This window comes from Haliotis rubra, unplaced genomic scaffold (genome assembly GCF_003918875.1).
Source record: "Haliotis rubra isolate DU_JTF1 unplaced genomic scaffold, ASM391887v1 Scf188, whole genome shotgun sequence".
Classification (NCBI taxonomy): domain Eukaryota; kingdom Metazoa; phylum Mollusca; class Gastropoda; order Lepetellida; family Haliotidae; genus Haliotis; species Haliotis rubra.
In genome coordinates, this window is record NW_025765869.1 from 76,252 (window position 1) to 90,355 (window position 14,104).

At 38.0% G+C, this 14,104-nt stretch overlaps 1 long non-coding RNA gene and 1 pseudogene across 1 annotated transcript; both read left to right on the forward strand.

Annotated features, from left to right (window-relative positions):
• Window positions 1–2,046: 2,046 nt before the first annotated feature.
• LOC124274112 lies at window positions 2,047–4,770 on the forward strand (annotated as a pseudogene).
• Window positions 4,771–10,256: 5,486 nt separating this feature from the next.
• LOC124274116 lies at window positions 10,257–10,954 on the forward strand. The gene is made up of 3 exons (XR_006897860.1): window positions 10,257–10,313; window positions 10,483–10,690; window positions 10,873–10,954. It is a non-coding gene; the product is annotated as an uncharacterized LOC124274116 (long non-coding RNA).
• Window positions 10,955–14,104: the final 3,150 nt, after the last annotated feature.

The window sequence follows — 14,104 nt, forward strand, 5'->3', positions numbered from 1 at the left end:
ACACTTGATCGATGGGAAAATGCGCCAGGGAAACAAATCTTACTCTCCTTATCTTCGAATTTTGCAATTCATGGATCCGCGAATATTGATTGACAGCTGGTATCAACCAATCAGAAAAAAGCTTCCATTCTTTGCCGAACTGCTGTCAAACGCCCGCCATATTTTACCCACAAACAAACTCCGTTGCCCATAGTTACCGTGTGGTGAAAAGCACAGAAAATGGTATTACGATGCACGTGGGGGACATGCAATGCTGACGAACGTTACCCTGAAAGACTGGAAGGAGATTTTTCGTCCGATTTCCAACTGTCAAACGGAATGAAGAAAAATGCAAGCGCTGGATCAAAAGCTTGCGGCCGGCCTCATGAGCAGCTAAATTTATCCAGAATAAATCAACACAAAGCTGTATGTTCTAAGGTAAAAATTATTGAACTTAAAAGATGTTTATAAAAAAGGCATACTTAGTTTTGTATAGAATGTTCGCTGTTTTAACGTGAGATCGGAGCAATAATATATATCTCAAGTTTCTTGTTTGGCAAAGATACAGTTCCTCGTTTCATTTGAATCGGCGTATTTTTTAACGTGATTAGATATATAGCTGTAAAATGGACACGCATTTCTGTTAGTCGTATCTAATAGTATTTATTTTATTCCAGCATTTTGTTGGAGGAAAAGGACCGAGCAGAGAATATCCTGGCCCAGTGGTTGCTGACGGAGCCTGCCCCAAGCCTGTCAGGAAACCACCCATGAAACGACCAAGCCAGTACACTCCCTGCATATCTGATAAAAAACAGACGTCATCTCTTGTGGGAGAGAATACTGACATGTGTGTATTTAAAAATTATACGAATCAAACAAAATGCATTCTTCAAATCAAATAATGGAAAATACATATATACCGTAGGCCTACCTCATGACATAATTGTGGGATAATTAGTTGTTTATATTTCTGGTAATTATGTCATCATTTTTGTATGTGTCTGTAGATTTATGTTTATTTTCATTATGTAGTGTAGTCTGTTCTCAGAGAGAATATTGACTTGTATATGTTTCACAAATTACACACATCAAAGTAGATTCATTCCTGTCTTTTTAATGATGGAACAGTACATGTAAATAATGTTCATAATGACAGAATAAATCGCATAAATCATCATAGTCATGTCAAACATTATACACTTAGGGGCAAAAGAAACGATACCATCTTATTGAGGCTAATTAATGAAAGATGACAAAAGATAAACAGAAAATCAATGTTGTTATTTGAAGACAAATAAGTGAGGAGCATGAAAAATCAAATTTATTCATCAAGGCCACTCATTGTTTGAGATAATTGAAAAAAAAACACGATACTATTCATATGTCCTGTATTCGATCACTCCAGTATGATGAGATAAGTCAATGTCAGTGACACAGGGACACTCCTGTGAGTCAATATCGAGTGTGGTCACCACAGGCATCGATGCAGGCTCTAACACGACGTCGAACACTTGAGGTCAGACATCTGATCACGTGAGGAGGTATCCTGTTCCACTCCTCCCTCAAAGCCTGGATGAGGGTTTGTCTGTTCACTGGGGCGACCTGTTTGGCACAAATCTGTCTCACAAGATGGTCCCACAAATGCTCAATGAGTGAAAGGTCCGGAGAGCGTGATGGTCATGGCAGGACAACAACGTTGTTGGCGTTGAGAAAGCCTTGAACACGTTGACCTGTGTGACATGGAGCGTTGTCCTGTGGAAATACGGTTCTTGGATTCTGTTGTAGGAAGGGTAGAACAACTGGCCGAAGGACTTGGTTGATATAACGCTGCCCATTCAAATTCCCATCGATAACAACCAGATCCGTCTTTCTGTCACCACATATCCTCTCCCACACCATAACGCCATCACCGCCAAACGGCTCAACCTCCTGCACGCAGCAACGGGACGTCCGCTCTCCTCTGCGTCGATGCGCTCGTGTCCTACCGTCAGGTCTGTTGAGGAGGTATCTGCTATCATCAGTAAATAAGACTCTGTCCCATTGTCTGCGCTGCCAACCTTGAACGATATGTGCCCATCTCACACGTCGACGTCGATGGAGGCGCCTCAGTGCTACACCACGGTAGGGTCTGTAGGCTCGGATACCATGCTGACGAAGTCTCCTGGACACCGTCCTTCGGCTGATACGATGACACAGCGCAGTCGATGCTGATGACGTCACAGTGAGGAATCGGTTGCGCAAATGCAGGTTACGCAAGTTACGCCAGTCTTCAGCTGGGGTCGTGACCCGAGGTCTGCCACTCCTCGGCCTGTCCTGTGTCCTGCCTGTCTGTCTGTAACGGGTCATCAGCCTGGTTATTGTAAGTCGGCTACAACCGAAGATCCTGGCGACGTGATTGTGGGTAGCGCCAAGCTGGATCATGCCGATTGCCCTTTCTCTCTCTTCTTTCGATAATCTCGGCATGGTCGCAAATGTAATCGTAAAATGTAGATGTCCATAAACATTTTCACGTGCTTTTATACCGAATATTTGTCACGTGTGTCATGTGTGCATGTGCACGAAACTTTTGTGAATAAGTTCACTTTTTGGGGTTCTTGCTTTGCACGTGCATCGCTGTTTCATTGAGTTCGGCTGAATGTTTCTGACCATAAATACTCAAAATATCAAAGTCCAAACACAAATTATAATTTCAAAAAGTTTGGTATCGTTTCTTTTGCCCCTGAGTGTACATTTCCTTTTTTTCAGATTGAACACAGGCAAGCCATCCATCCAGTCAACTGCTCCAGTTCAGATGTTGTCAGATACTGACCAAGCACAAAACAAGGCCACCGACTTCATGATCAACACATCTACACAGACTGATGAAAGATGTATGTATAGATGGAGATTCAGTGTTCATTTATTCCTCACTGGTTGCTTTCTTTAGGTAGGATACAGCATGATCTCTGTAAAACTCGGCTATTTTCCTTAACATTGACTGCATGAAAACAATATCTGGCGTTATTCTCTCCACATGCATGTCCAGTTGAGTGAACACAATAAATTCACAAAACCTGCACCCAGTAACCATCAACTGACCTTGTACTTGTGCGTAGTGATGGTGAGATCTTTTCAAAGATATTACACCATTTTTCTTTTTAAGGAAAAAGTCTAACGATTCACAAGCAATGTCAATGGTCATGTTGCGTGCTGAGTAGGGACATTTGATCTCAACAATCCCACTTTCACCATTGTCACAAATCTTGCCAACAGGCGTTGCTCCCAAAAATGAAAACTCATTGTTCACAACAAACCCACAATCATGAAAAAGTCTGTCTGGATATTTCTGATGGTACCTTGCCTTTGCGTCTTTTTTATGTATCTTCCCATATTCCAGTGATGGTGCTTTAACATTTCTTTTAGAGAAAATAGAGTTCAGGAAGCAATGATTTGGTCTTTTTCTTCTGGGCAAAACCGTTCCAAAACTTGATGCAGTTACACGTTTCCTATGTTCATCAAACCAGAGTTCATTTGACTGACTCTGTGTTTTCATTTCAAGAGATTTGGGATCCCTACAGATTGTATCTTCATCATGTAGATGAGCAAATTCCTGGGTAAGCTTCACTGGTGGCGGCAAGATAACACTGGTGTTCCCACATATGTCTGTAGTTGGTGTTGCATTTTTGATATGTTTGATCTGAAATAATAAATAAATAATTTCAAATATTTTGTCATTTCAGGGATATCACCAATGGACATACTAGCTCTGGCAGCAGAAAAACATGATTTGGAGCAACAATTACAAGACAAGTCAAGAGAAATAAGAGAGCTGAACATCAAAGTAGCATCACAAGAGAAGACAATTGAGGAATTACAGAGAGAGCTTCAACAGTCAGCATTATTTTCTATAGATGTTGTGATCACCAGGGGTAAAAAAATCAAAAACCTATTCAAACACTATACAGGTGTTACATATGTGAGATTTCTCACACTACTATCATTTCTGCTACCCCAAGGAGAGGACATTGATTATTCATCAGGGAGGAAAGACATCAAGAGACTTAAACCTCAGGATGCATTATTGCTTACTCTCTGTCGGTTAAGGTGTGGGTTGGACTTAAGAATATTGCAGTTCGCTTTGGACTAAGTCCTCAGTCAGCAGACATTATTTTCAACACATGGCTTGATGTTTTATATTTCGAGCTGGGACAGATTCCAATATGGCCACACAGGGATGATAAAATAAAACATATGCCTAAAACATATCGCAGAGACTATCCAACAACATTGATTATCATTGATGGGACAGAAGTCAAAACACAGACCCCCATGTGCTGTAAGTTTGCAAAGTCAAGTCTACAGTGATTACAAGTCCTCTTCTACTTTTAAGGGTTTGATTGGATGTGATCCAAATGGAAGCTTAATGTTTGTTTCAGAACTATTTACTGGTTCAATATCTGATAAAGCAATCACTGAACAGTCTGGGTTTTATGATGTCATTAAGTCAATGAAAGAAATTGGACACATTAATGACGGTGATGGCATCATGGTTGACAAAAAAAAGTTGAAAAACTAGGTTTGAAACTGAATATACCTCCAAAAGGAAAGACTGGAAAACAATTCAACATGGGTGAAAATTCATGAACAGAAAAAGTGGCAAAGCACAGAGTTCATATTGAGAGACTTATTAACAAGGTGAAACAGTATAAATTATTGTCAAATTGTGTTCCAACATCTCTATTCTCCAGGATAAACAAGATTTGGTCTGTTTGTTGTAACCTGACATTATTTCAGGATGTTTTGGTGAAGTAATCACTACTGTAATTGTGCATGAAATTAATGTTGTTGAATGGAGTCAAGCTACTACTGTATACAGCGACTCTTAATAAAACAAAATTTCAACCTCTTCTGAAATGTTTTTTAAATTAGTTGCACCTCTTAGATATAGATATATACCTGGTAAGATAGTGCTGATCCATAGGAGTTTTCACCAAAGGCAAATCATTTTGTGCTGTTCTATGCAGGAGTGGTGTGCCCTGTAGAGTTTGAAGACTTGCCACATGTCAATCCTTGGTAGCCTGAAAACAGATATACATTCAGTGGCTATATAAAAAATCATCTTATAGTTGTGTTTGTAATATGAATGTACACTTATCATTAAAAATGTAGATTTTCTATCATGAATAGATATTTATTTTTTTTATATTCTGTATTTAGGTTTCATATGGGCAGTTATCATTCTTAACTTGTGATGAAGTAAAAATGTGCAAGTATTTCATAGATATCTTGATGACAATATTAGTTGAATTATCAATTTCAGCAAAATGTCTGATGAAATAAGAATAAAACTATACTTGTAATTCATGTCGGCGTGGTATTGTATCGGCTTCCGCTTGCGTTGTTGCTCAGTTGGTCTAGCAACCACAACTCTGGCTGATAGGCACTGGCAAGATTTTGTCTCCCCTTGGCTTTGTTCCATTGTTGTGGCATGGATGTGGAACTCAAATCAGATGGAATTTCTTTGAAGTTGTTGAGCTTGAATCCCTGCAATGTCTTTATCAGACCTATTATATGGGAACACTCCCACTTCCAGAGTAGTCAGTAGTCCGGACTATTCTATGCAATCCTGACGACAATTTGCTTTGAAAACGCAACCGTCCGGATTAACGAGGCTTCACTCTACTTTGTTTACTTGATTCTCAGTAGACTGGGACTAATAGATAAATAATTCCTTGATCATACAAATGTTCTAAAGGGCCGTTCATAATTTATGGGAGGGGGTGATCATGATTTTATGGAGAAGCATGTACAATGTGAATGGCCCCCCCTCCCAAAAATTTATGTACAAAGTGACCCCCCTTCATGTCATGTCCAAAAATCAATGACACCCACCCTCCCATAATTTTGGAAGCATACACTTGAATATATTAGGGTACACAATTGCTTCCCCCACCCTCGCCTACATGTACAATATTTATGACGCCTCTACCTCACAAGAAGAACAAAATGTGTTGCAACCACCACCCCACCCCCCTCAAATATTTTCTTTTAGAAATTACAAAATCATCACCACCTCCTTGCCATGAATTAAAACAGTCTCTACCCAGGTAGCATGGTAGCATTGGCCCAATGCTGGTATTAGTGCCGCGAGTTACGCTTGTGCCGGCAACGGGCTTACAGCATTGCAACAGCAGGCACAGTAGGGCGAGCCACTGTCTCTCAGCGGCCAGCTGGTACCAGTAGATTCCCAGCAGAGTAGCAGCATTGACCCATGTGTTCTAAATTTAAACACTTTATCAGTTCATCTGCCCGAAGCTACTTTTAGTCATGAAACTTGAAGATTAACTTACAAATATATCTCAAAGCCCTTGTCCAGTTTCATACAATCAGTGCACATTTATTTAGGCTATTATAATCTAATTATAATTTATAAGAAACTACAAACAATGGAAACTTTTGAAACATATACATTTGCTGCAGACTATCAACTGAGGAATTTCTCCTTTGAGCGGTATCTTTCACCATTGTTCAGTCTTGCTCTTGTCCGAGGTTTTACAGATTTCAAGTCCATTTTCCACGTGATATTCTGGGATCTTTTAAAGAAAGGTATAGTCCACCATATAGTCACTGTTTTTAAAATATATGTAAACATGTTACTAAAAGATAAATGGGTTTATTTGGAAATGGTTGTAATTTGATACGTAAGCACCATTGAGTTAAACGTGGCTATCCTCTCTCCATTTACTGCAACATTTTGTTTCAGTATTATACTTGTCACTGTTTTCTGTAATCAGAAATACATGTGTATATACTTTTCAGTACCACATTAGGTAACAATTGCATATCTGACTGACTGGGATTGTTAAATTCTCAAATTATATTTTGAAAAGAAAGTATTTGAAATATACAAAATTGATAGAGTTGAAATTTTTCATTTTTAACATCACATATTAATCAAAATTGAAAAGAACCCCAGAGGTAAGGCAATCTAGAATTGTCAGAATTTCTAGACTTAAGAAGGCTCCTTTTAAATTCTTGCTCCAGGGTCTTGACGACAGACTAACTAGAATATTATTTGATTTTTTAGATAGAATTGTACGTTGTATTTACCGGTATATTGACTTTATCAAAATGAATGACTCTGTATTGGACATCTCGTCGTAAAGTTAGGAAAAGGGTTTCAAATCATTTAGAAGCTTTGGCATCAGCCAGCAAATATGATTTAATTGAAAACCAATATAATGCTGAGGAAACTCTAACATCAACGTCTGTATCACAAGCAAGTCAATTTTAGCATCTACAACAACATTTTCTGATGAAGGCCCATGTAGTGATGAAGATGTCGTTAATGATGAAGATGAATATGACACAATTTATGAATTTGAACAAAATGCAAGTCATGATTTTCAAAAACTAGCCATGCAACAAGTAGTTCTGAAAATGACAGCTCTGAAAATGAATATCGAGACAAAGATGAAATAATGATGTCAAAACTTAGCGAATGGGCAGTCAAATACCAGGTCCCTCATAGAACAATTTCGTCACTATTAGAAATTCTACGTAATGACTACCCTTCTCTCCCTAAGGATCCACGTACATTGCTTCTTACCCTAGGAGTTACGCTGTGAAAAACATTACAGGGGCAGTACTTTCATTTTGGAATTTCAAGTTCTTTATCATATCAGCTTTCTGATAGAATGGAATTCAATATTCCTGGTAAGCAAGTGAAATTTCAAGTGAATATTGATGGTTTACCTGTTTTTAAAAGCACCTCAATGCAGTTCTGGCCAATACTTGGTAGAGTCATCCATCCCTTTCTTGGTCAACCATTTTATCATAGGCCTCTTCTATGGGCTTCCAAACCACCAAAACTTGGTGAATATTTAAAACGAATTTGTAGAAGAAATGAAGGGTCTTGAGCGTGATGGGCTAGACCACAATGGCCTCAAAATTGAAGTTTCCATTTCATGTTTTATATGCGATACACCAGCCAGGGCGTTTGTTAAAGGAGTGAAAGGCCACAACGGTTACTCTGGTTGTGATAAGTGTCTTCAAAATGGTAGATGGTTAAACAAGATGACATTCCCAGAAACAAAAGCACCTCTAAGAACTGATCTTCAATTTGATGAAATGGCTGATGAAGAGCATCATTTATTCAGATCACCACTGAATCAATTATCAATAGGTATGGTTACCCAGTTTCCACTTGATTATATGCATTTGGTCTGCCTTAGGTGTCATGAAAAACTGTTGTTTTTATGGATGAAGGGTCCCGTTTCTGTAGGATGTAGAATTGGAGCAACTGCAATAAACAAACTGTCAGATAAGCTAACTCTGTATTCAAAATACATCCCAAGGAGTTCTGTAGAAAAGGGAGATCTCTCAGGGGAAATAGACAGATGGAAAGCAACAGAATATAGATTATTCTTATTATATACTGGGCCGGTTGCCCTAAATGATATTTTGTGCAATGCCGTGTACTTAAATTTTCTGCTTTTTTTGTCGGTATTACCTGTTTAGCAACCCCCTACTAGTTCAAAATTATTGCGATTATGCCAAAGACAATTTGTGTCTTTTTTGTTGAACATTTTCGCGTCTTTATGGCAATGATATGGTTGTTTATAACCTGCATGGTTTGGTACATCTATCACAGGATGTAAAAGGTTTGGTCCCTTGGACAATTTTTCATCTTTTCCTTTTGGAAAGCTTCTTAGGCAAATTAAAAAGCTACTTTGAACACCAAAGTGCCCCCTTCAGCAGATAATAAGACGTTTAGGTGAAAGTCAGGTACCTCTTCACAAAGGTAAACATGTTTCTGAGAATCAAGGTGTAAAGTTTGAACATTCAGATGGACCTATTTTATCTAATTTAGGATACGTGACACAATATAAAGAAATCCACATGGACCGATTCTTTTGTCAAAATCAATTGAAATAGCTGTGTTAGTATTAACAATGAAGTTGTGATAATAAAAAATATTGTACAGAATGCAAAACAAAGATATTTTAATCATATATGCTAAGTTCCTATCCAAAAAGATTTCTTCACTTATCCATTTAAATCGTCTTCTATTGGAATTTTAAAGTTTCACATTTAAGTGACCATCTGTACGTTGGGGGTATCACAAATTCAAAAGAAATATGTTATCTTACCTGAAAAAGAATCATTTATTGTACTTCCTTTGCTGCATCTAAACATTCAGTAAAGTGTGTATGTTAGTTTCATTGGTACAGAAAACAGTGACATGATACTGCTAATTCTATACACAACCTTTTAACAGTAAAAGATGCTATTCTAATCTGTAAATTCAAGCGACAAGTGCTTTATAACAGGAAATGTACCACATAGTCAAGTTCCAAAAGACTAATGAAGTGGGATTGTGCCACACACTTGGCTCCATCGGAAGAGAGTACTTTACTGCTTTTGGCCCAAGTTCAAAAACAGTAACCAACTGGACAAGGGAGTGAAGACCTGCTGCCTCCCAGACAAGGATACATGGAAACTGTATACCATCACAGTCATGTACAGTAGTGGTAAGTATAAACGACTAAAGCTAATCAGTGTAGTTTAGTTTTATCTTTAATTCTGAACACGTTTCATACTAATTCATTCATTTAAAAAATAATTATTATTAAATGATAAGTCATTGTTAACAAGATGACATACTGGCATAATGATGCGTTAATTAAATGTGTTCTATAATAATTACAGAATCGTATGACAAGGTGAGGAGAAAACTACCCCTGGCAACTGATATGTCTAACCTCGACACGGAGGCAGAGGATGATAGAGAGTCAAGGAAAAGAAGGTACCAAAATACATTTGAGTGAATATGGTTAGAAGCGTGAATATAAACATTTAACACTTCTTTAAATAGATATGACAAAATCACAAAATTACAAGATGATTGTTACAAAACTAAATAATTGATAATGATTTAGTGGAAAGGCTTCAATTTGAGCTCTTTGAATTGTTTGCATTTCTAAATTCCTTTTTTGTAAATTCGAACTTATTTTTGATTTCAGACCAACTGGCAGGTACTTGAGTTCTAGCTCCAGCTCAAGTGATGAGGAGACACAAGTGGCAAAGAGCAAGGAGTCACGAGTGTCAAAGTCCTCTGTGCCCATGCCACCTTCTCCACCTCGCCTTAGAGTTTCTCCCCAGCCGCCTTCTCCTCCTCGCCTTCCAGTCTCTCTACCTGTGGCAATGTCTCCACCCCTACCTACACTGTCGGTCCCGACCAGCCCACGGCGATCCCCAGGCGACGGATCTTACCCGAACCATCTCCATTGCTGTCCCGACAGGATGTATGGAGGCCCAGTCACTCACCAAGTTCAACAGTGGGGCAACTAGAGGTGTGTATGATTATAATGGTTAAACATTTATGCTTTATATTACTTATTTAAAAATGTATCAACTTGATAATGGTAAACATTTGTGCTCAACAGTACTGATGAAAAACTATTTCCACAACCTGCACAATTGTTAATTGTTTATTTTGTTTCTATTTTCAAAACTACCTAGGGGAAGTTGTTGAACTTGTAAAGATCGTGGAATCAAATCGAGCAGTGGCTCTTGAAAATCAGAAGCTGCTTCACCAGGTCCTGAGAATTCTACAGTCTGGTTCTCGGACTTGACACCAGCTGAGGAGTTGCATCTCCCCCTCAAAACCATCGAGGAACTGAGGGAAACTAATACTTCTCTGGAGGAATCCTCCAGATTGAGATCAGCGGTAAATATTAATTTTGTTTTAGACCAATTTCATTCCTTTCACTACTTGAGTTATTGAAACAATTGTTTCAATCCAAGTCCAATTAATAGTGATTGTTGTACGGAATATTACTCTTACATGGCCATAATATATAGTTATAAACGCTAGGGAAGTTAATTATTGAAAAATTTACAATCCAACAGGTTGGGCAACTCGGAGTGGCAGGAGGCGTGTCAACAGGAGACACAATACGCAGAGTTTTGTCAATGCTAATGACAAACTCGGTCATAAGCAGGTGAATTGGAAGGGGACTTCAGGAAAAGAACCCTTCCAAACAGATGATGACTGAAGGAAGTTGTTATTAGTAAGTACTCAGTCATACGATCCATTTACGCAAGTTTGACTTCATATAAGACAATACATAATAACATATTCATATGTTAAATGAAATTGGAGAATTATTGATACAGCAGCTTTATTTATTTTTACTATCAGCTTCGGTTTCCATTTCAGAGAGCACGGAAGAACCCGGTATGTTTAAAGGCGTCCGACTGCGAGCTGGAAAGCCACATTAAATTGTGGTTCCGATATGCTCCGGACAGGGACGGTGGTAGGAGGAGAGGACCCTACTTGCCAAGAAGAAGAAAGAGCTGCTGCTGCTGCTACTGCAGCAGCTGGAGACAAGCACAGAATAAACTGTGTACTTATCTGCTATCCTATTGTATTCATTCATTCAAATTTTATTTCATTGCATTCTATTATAAGAGAGATAATTAAAAGTTGTTAAAATGCATTTAATTTTTTGTTTTCTGTTTTCAACCGCGCATATTCAACCATTTAAGAGATATATACACATTTCAGCATTATTGAATTTCATATCTCAACACAATTCTAAGGTATTTGTTAAAGTTCTATATATTTTGTACGACATATAATGATATGTGAACATATGTCCTGTTTGTTATAACGTTTTTATTTCATTCTTGTTCAAAAACCTTAGGATTTAACTTACAGTTGGTAATTACTTTAGCAATAAAGTGTCAAAGCCCCTACGTTCATTTCAAAGTGCCATCATGTTTTCACAGCATTTTTACAAGTGCTGTTTGTTACAAACACAGGAGTTGGGTGGTAGAGAAAACCAAGATACAACTTCTTGGCCTTAATAAATGAAGAACCACATATATAGATTAAAAAGCCAGGAGGATATGATTGGCAAAACAAAGGCACAGTATTGGCTACAGACTGGCACGCCATCATTGGGCTAATGCTGGGCCAGTACTGGCTACGGATTGGCCTGCCATCATTGGGCCAATGCTGTAACCTAATATTTAATGTACGATCAAAACATTTTGGTATATTTGCATTAATTCCCTTTGACAATTTTATTATTACAAATGTCTTCATAAACAACATTTAATATGGGGCCTCTCACAATAATTAAAACCAAACGGTATTTTGACATTGACAAGTCTGGCCTCCAGACCTGTTCAAGGTTGGCTGTAATATGCATCACAATAAATAAGAATCGTACGCACACACTTTCGTAACAGGTATAAAAATCATCTACTAAACTAGCAACTTACCCAGCTTTGCAAGTGCAATAAGCATATCTGATTCGGTCGACATCAAGGTCAAGTGACAGTCGATGAGGCGGGTTGTTTTTCCTGAGTGATGGCCAACACTTGGCGGATACGGTCGGGAACTGAAGTGTCAACTCATGGATGTAGCCTTGCTGGTAAGAATTAAGTCCCTTTTCCATGCTCTTAGTTGATATTTGATCAGCAATCGGTAAAAAGGACACAGAAAAGTTTTCAGGAATGCATGCGAGAAAATTGCTTTGCTTTGCGGCGGCCATTTTGTTAGAAAGCGTGGGGTGCCTCGCAACAGTATCGAAGGGGGGCGTGGCTTAGCGAAGATGCGCGGATCCATGAATAGGGCTTGCAGCACATATTTTCAGGCTCAATCGTAATCTTAATGGATCTACAGTCAATTCTCGTTAATCCGACACTTGTGGTTGCAGAGAAATATGTCGGATTAACGAAAATGTCGGATTAATGAAAATGTCGGATTAATGTATTTGCGTGAAAATATCAATGTTTACTAAATGTCATGATCGTCATACTGTTGCATGCATATCAGAAATGGTAGATCTAGTTATCTTCATCGTATGTAAAAATATTCACAGAAATAAAAAATACTAACAATACATACTTGTTTTCATTTATTAGATGGCATAACATACATATATAATCACATAAGCGAACAGTTTCATATCTATTTCATGACCACATTGGAACAAAACTCAAATTTGGTTTTTTTTTTGTATTGCATTGTGTAAAGTTATTTAATCGAGATTCTTGCCAGGGTTTCTTACCTCAATAATATTAAATATAAAAAATACTGTACTATAATTATGTATCGACTAATTGCTTTCGAGTGATGTCTTGTTCGCGCTTGAACATGAGTAATTACGAATCTAATTGTGTTCTTCAAAGACGTAATATATCTGTATCGATCAATTGATGATACACAGATAATGAAAAGCTGGTAAATAGATATGTGAGCTTCATGTTTAGGTAGTAACATGTCTAGAGTCTGAACCCGGCGGTACACTCTTAATATATCAAATAATGTTTGAGTTGGTATATAACTGTTTTTATTACAGTCGAGTGAAATGTTTCATTTTACCACAGACTTATTAGATTTATACAGCATTTTATTACGTTTTACCACGTTAATACAATTTACATCGTAACAACCTCTACACAGCACCGGATTGCAGTTGATGTCGACTTATGGAGTAAGAGGCAGATTGATCTGATAAAAGTTGAAGAATTATGTAAGTAAGACACAGTGGAAAGACACATAAGTCTGCCTAATGCAATATTTCGAACTGTCAGGAGATTGATTTTAAAAAATTCCCAATAACTCACGAAAGAGCACAAAGATAACAGAAGGATGCCATACTTCCTTTTCCTACACTGAAGATTTTAATATTACCAATGACGAAGCTGCATTCAAAATTACAAAACAATTGCACAATTTTAACATCATGGGTCTTTGTCAGAAAATCTTAACATAATTAATACACTTAAAGTTCTATCGCTCTGTAACATGTAACTGCATTATATACATGTGACCTCTTTTACCCCATAAATGGATCCATGTGGTGCATCCTGCATCAAGGAAACCGCCATCAGACATATAGTGGCGTTATATGTATTCTCGCCTAACTGAAAGCCATTAATATCCTTCTTCACTACTTAGATGAATCAAAGTAACGTGGCTTCACGAGTCTGAAAATCAGAAGACACATTCCCTTCCCATGTTCGTTTATTACCACAATATCACACATCAAAGGAACAGCAGTGATCCATTAATGCCTCCTTGATTGTTCCATTCTCCGTAATCTGACACATTAGACCCGTTAATGGC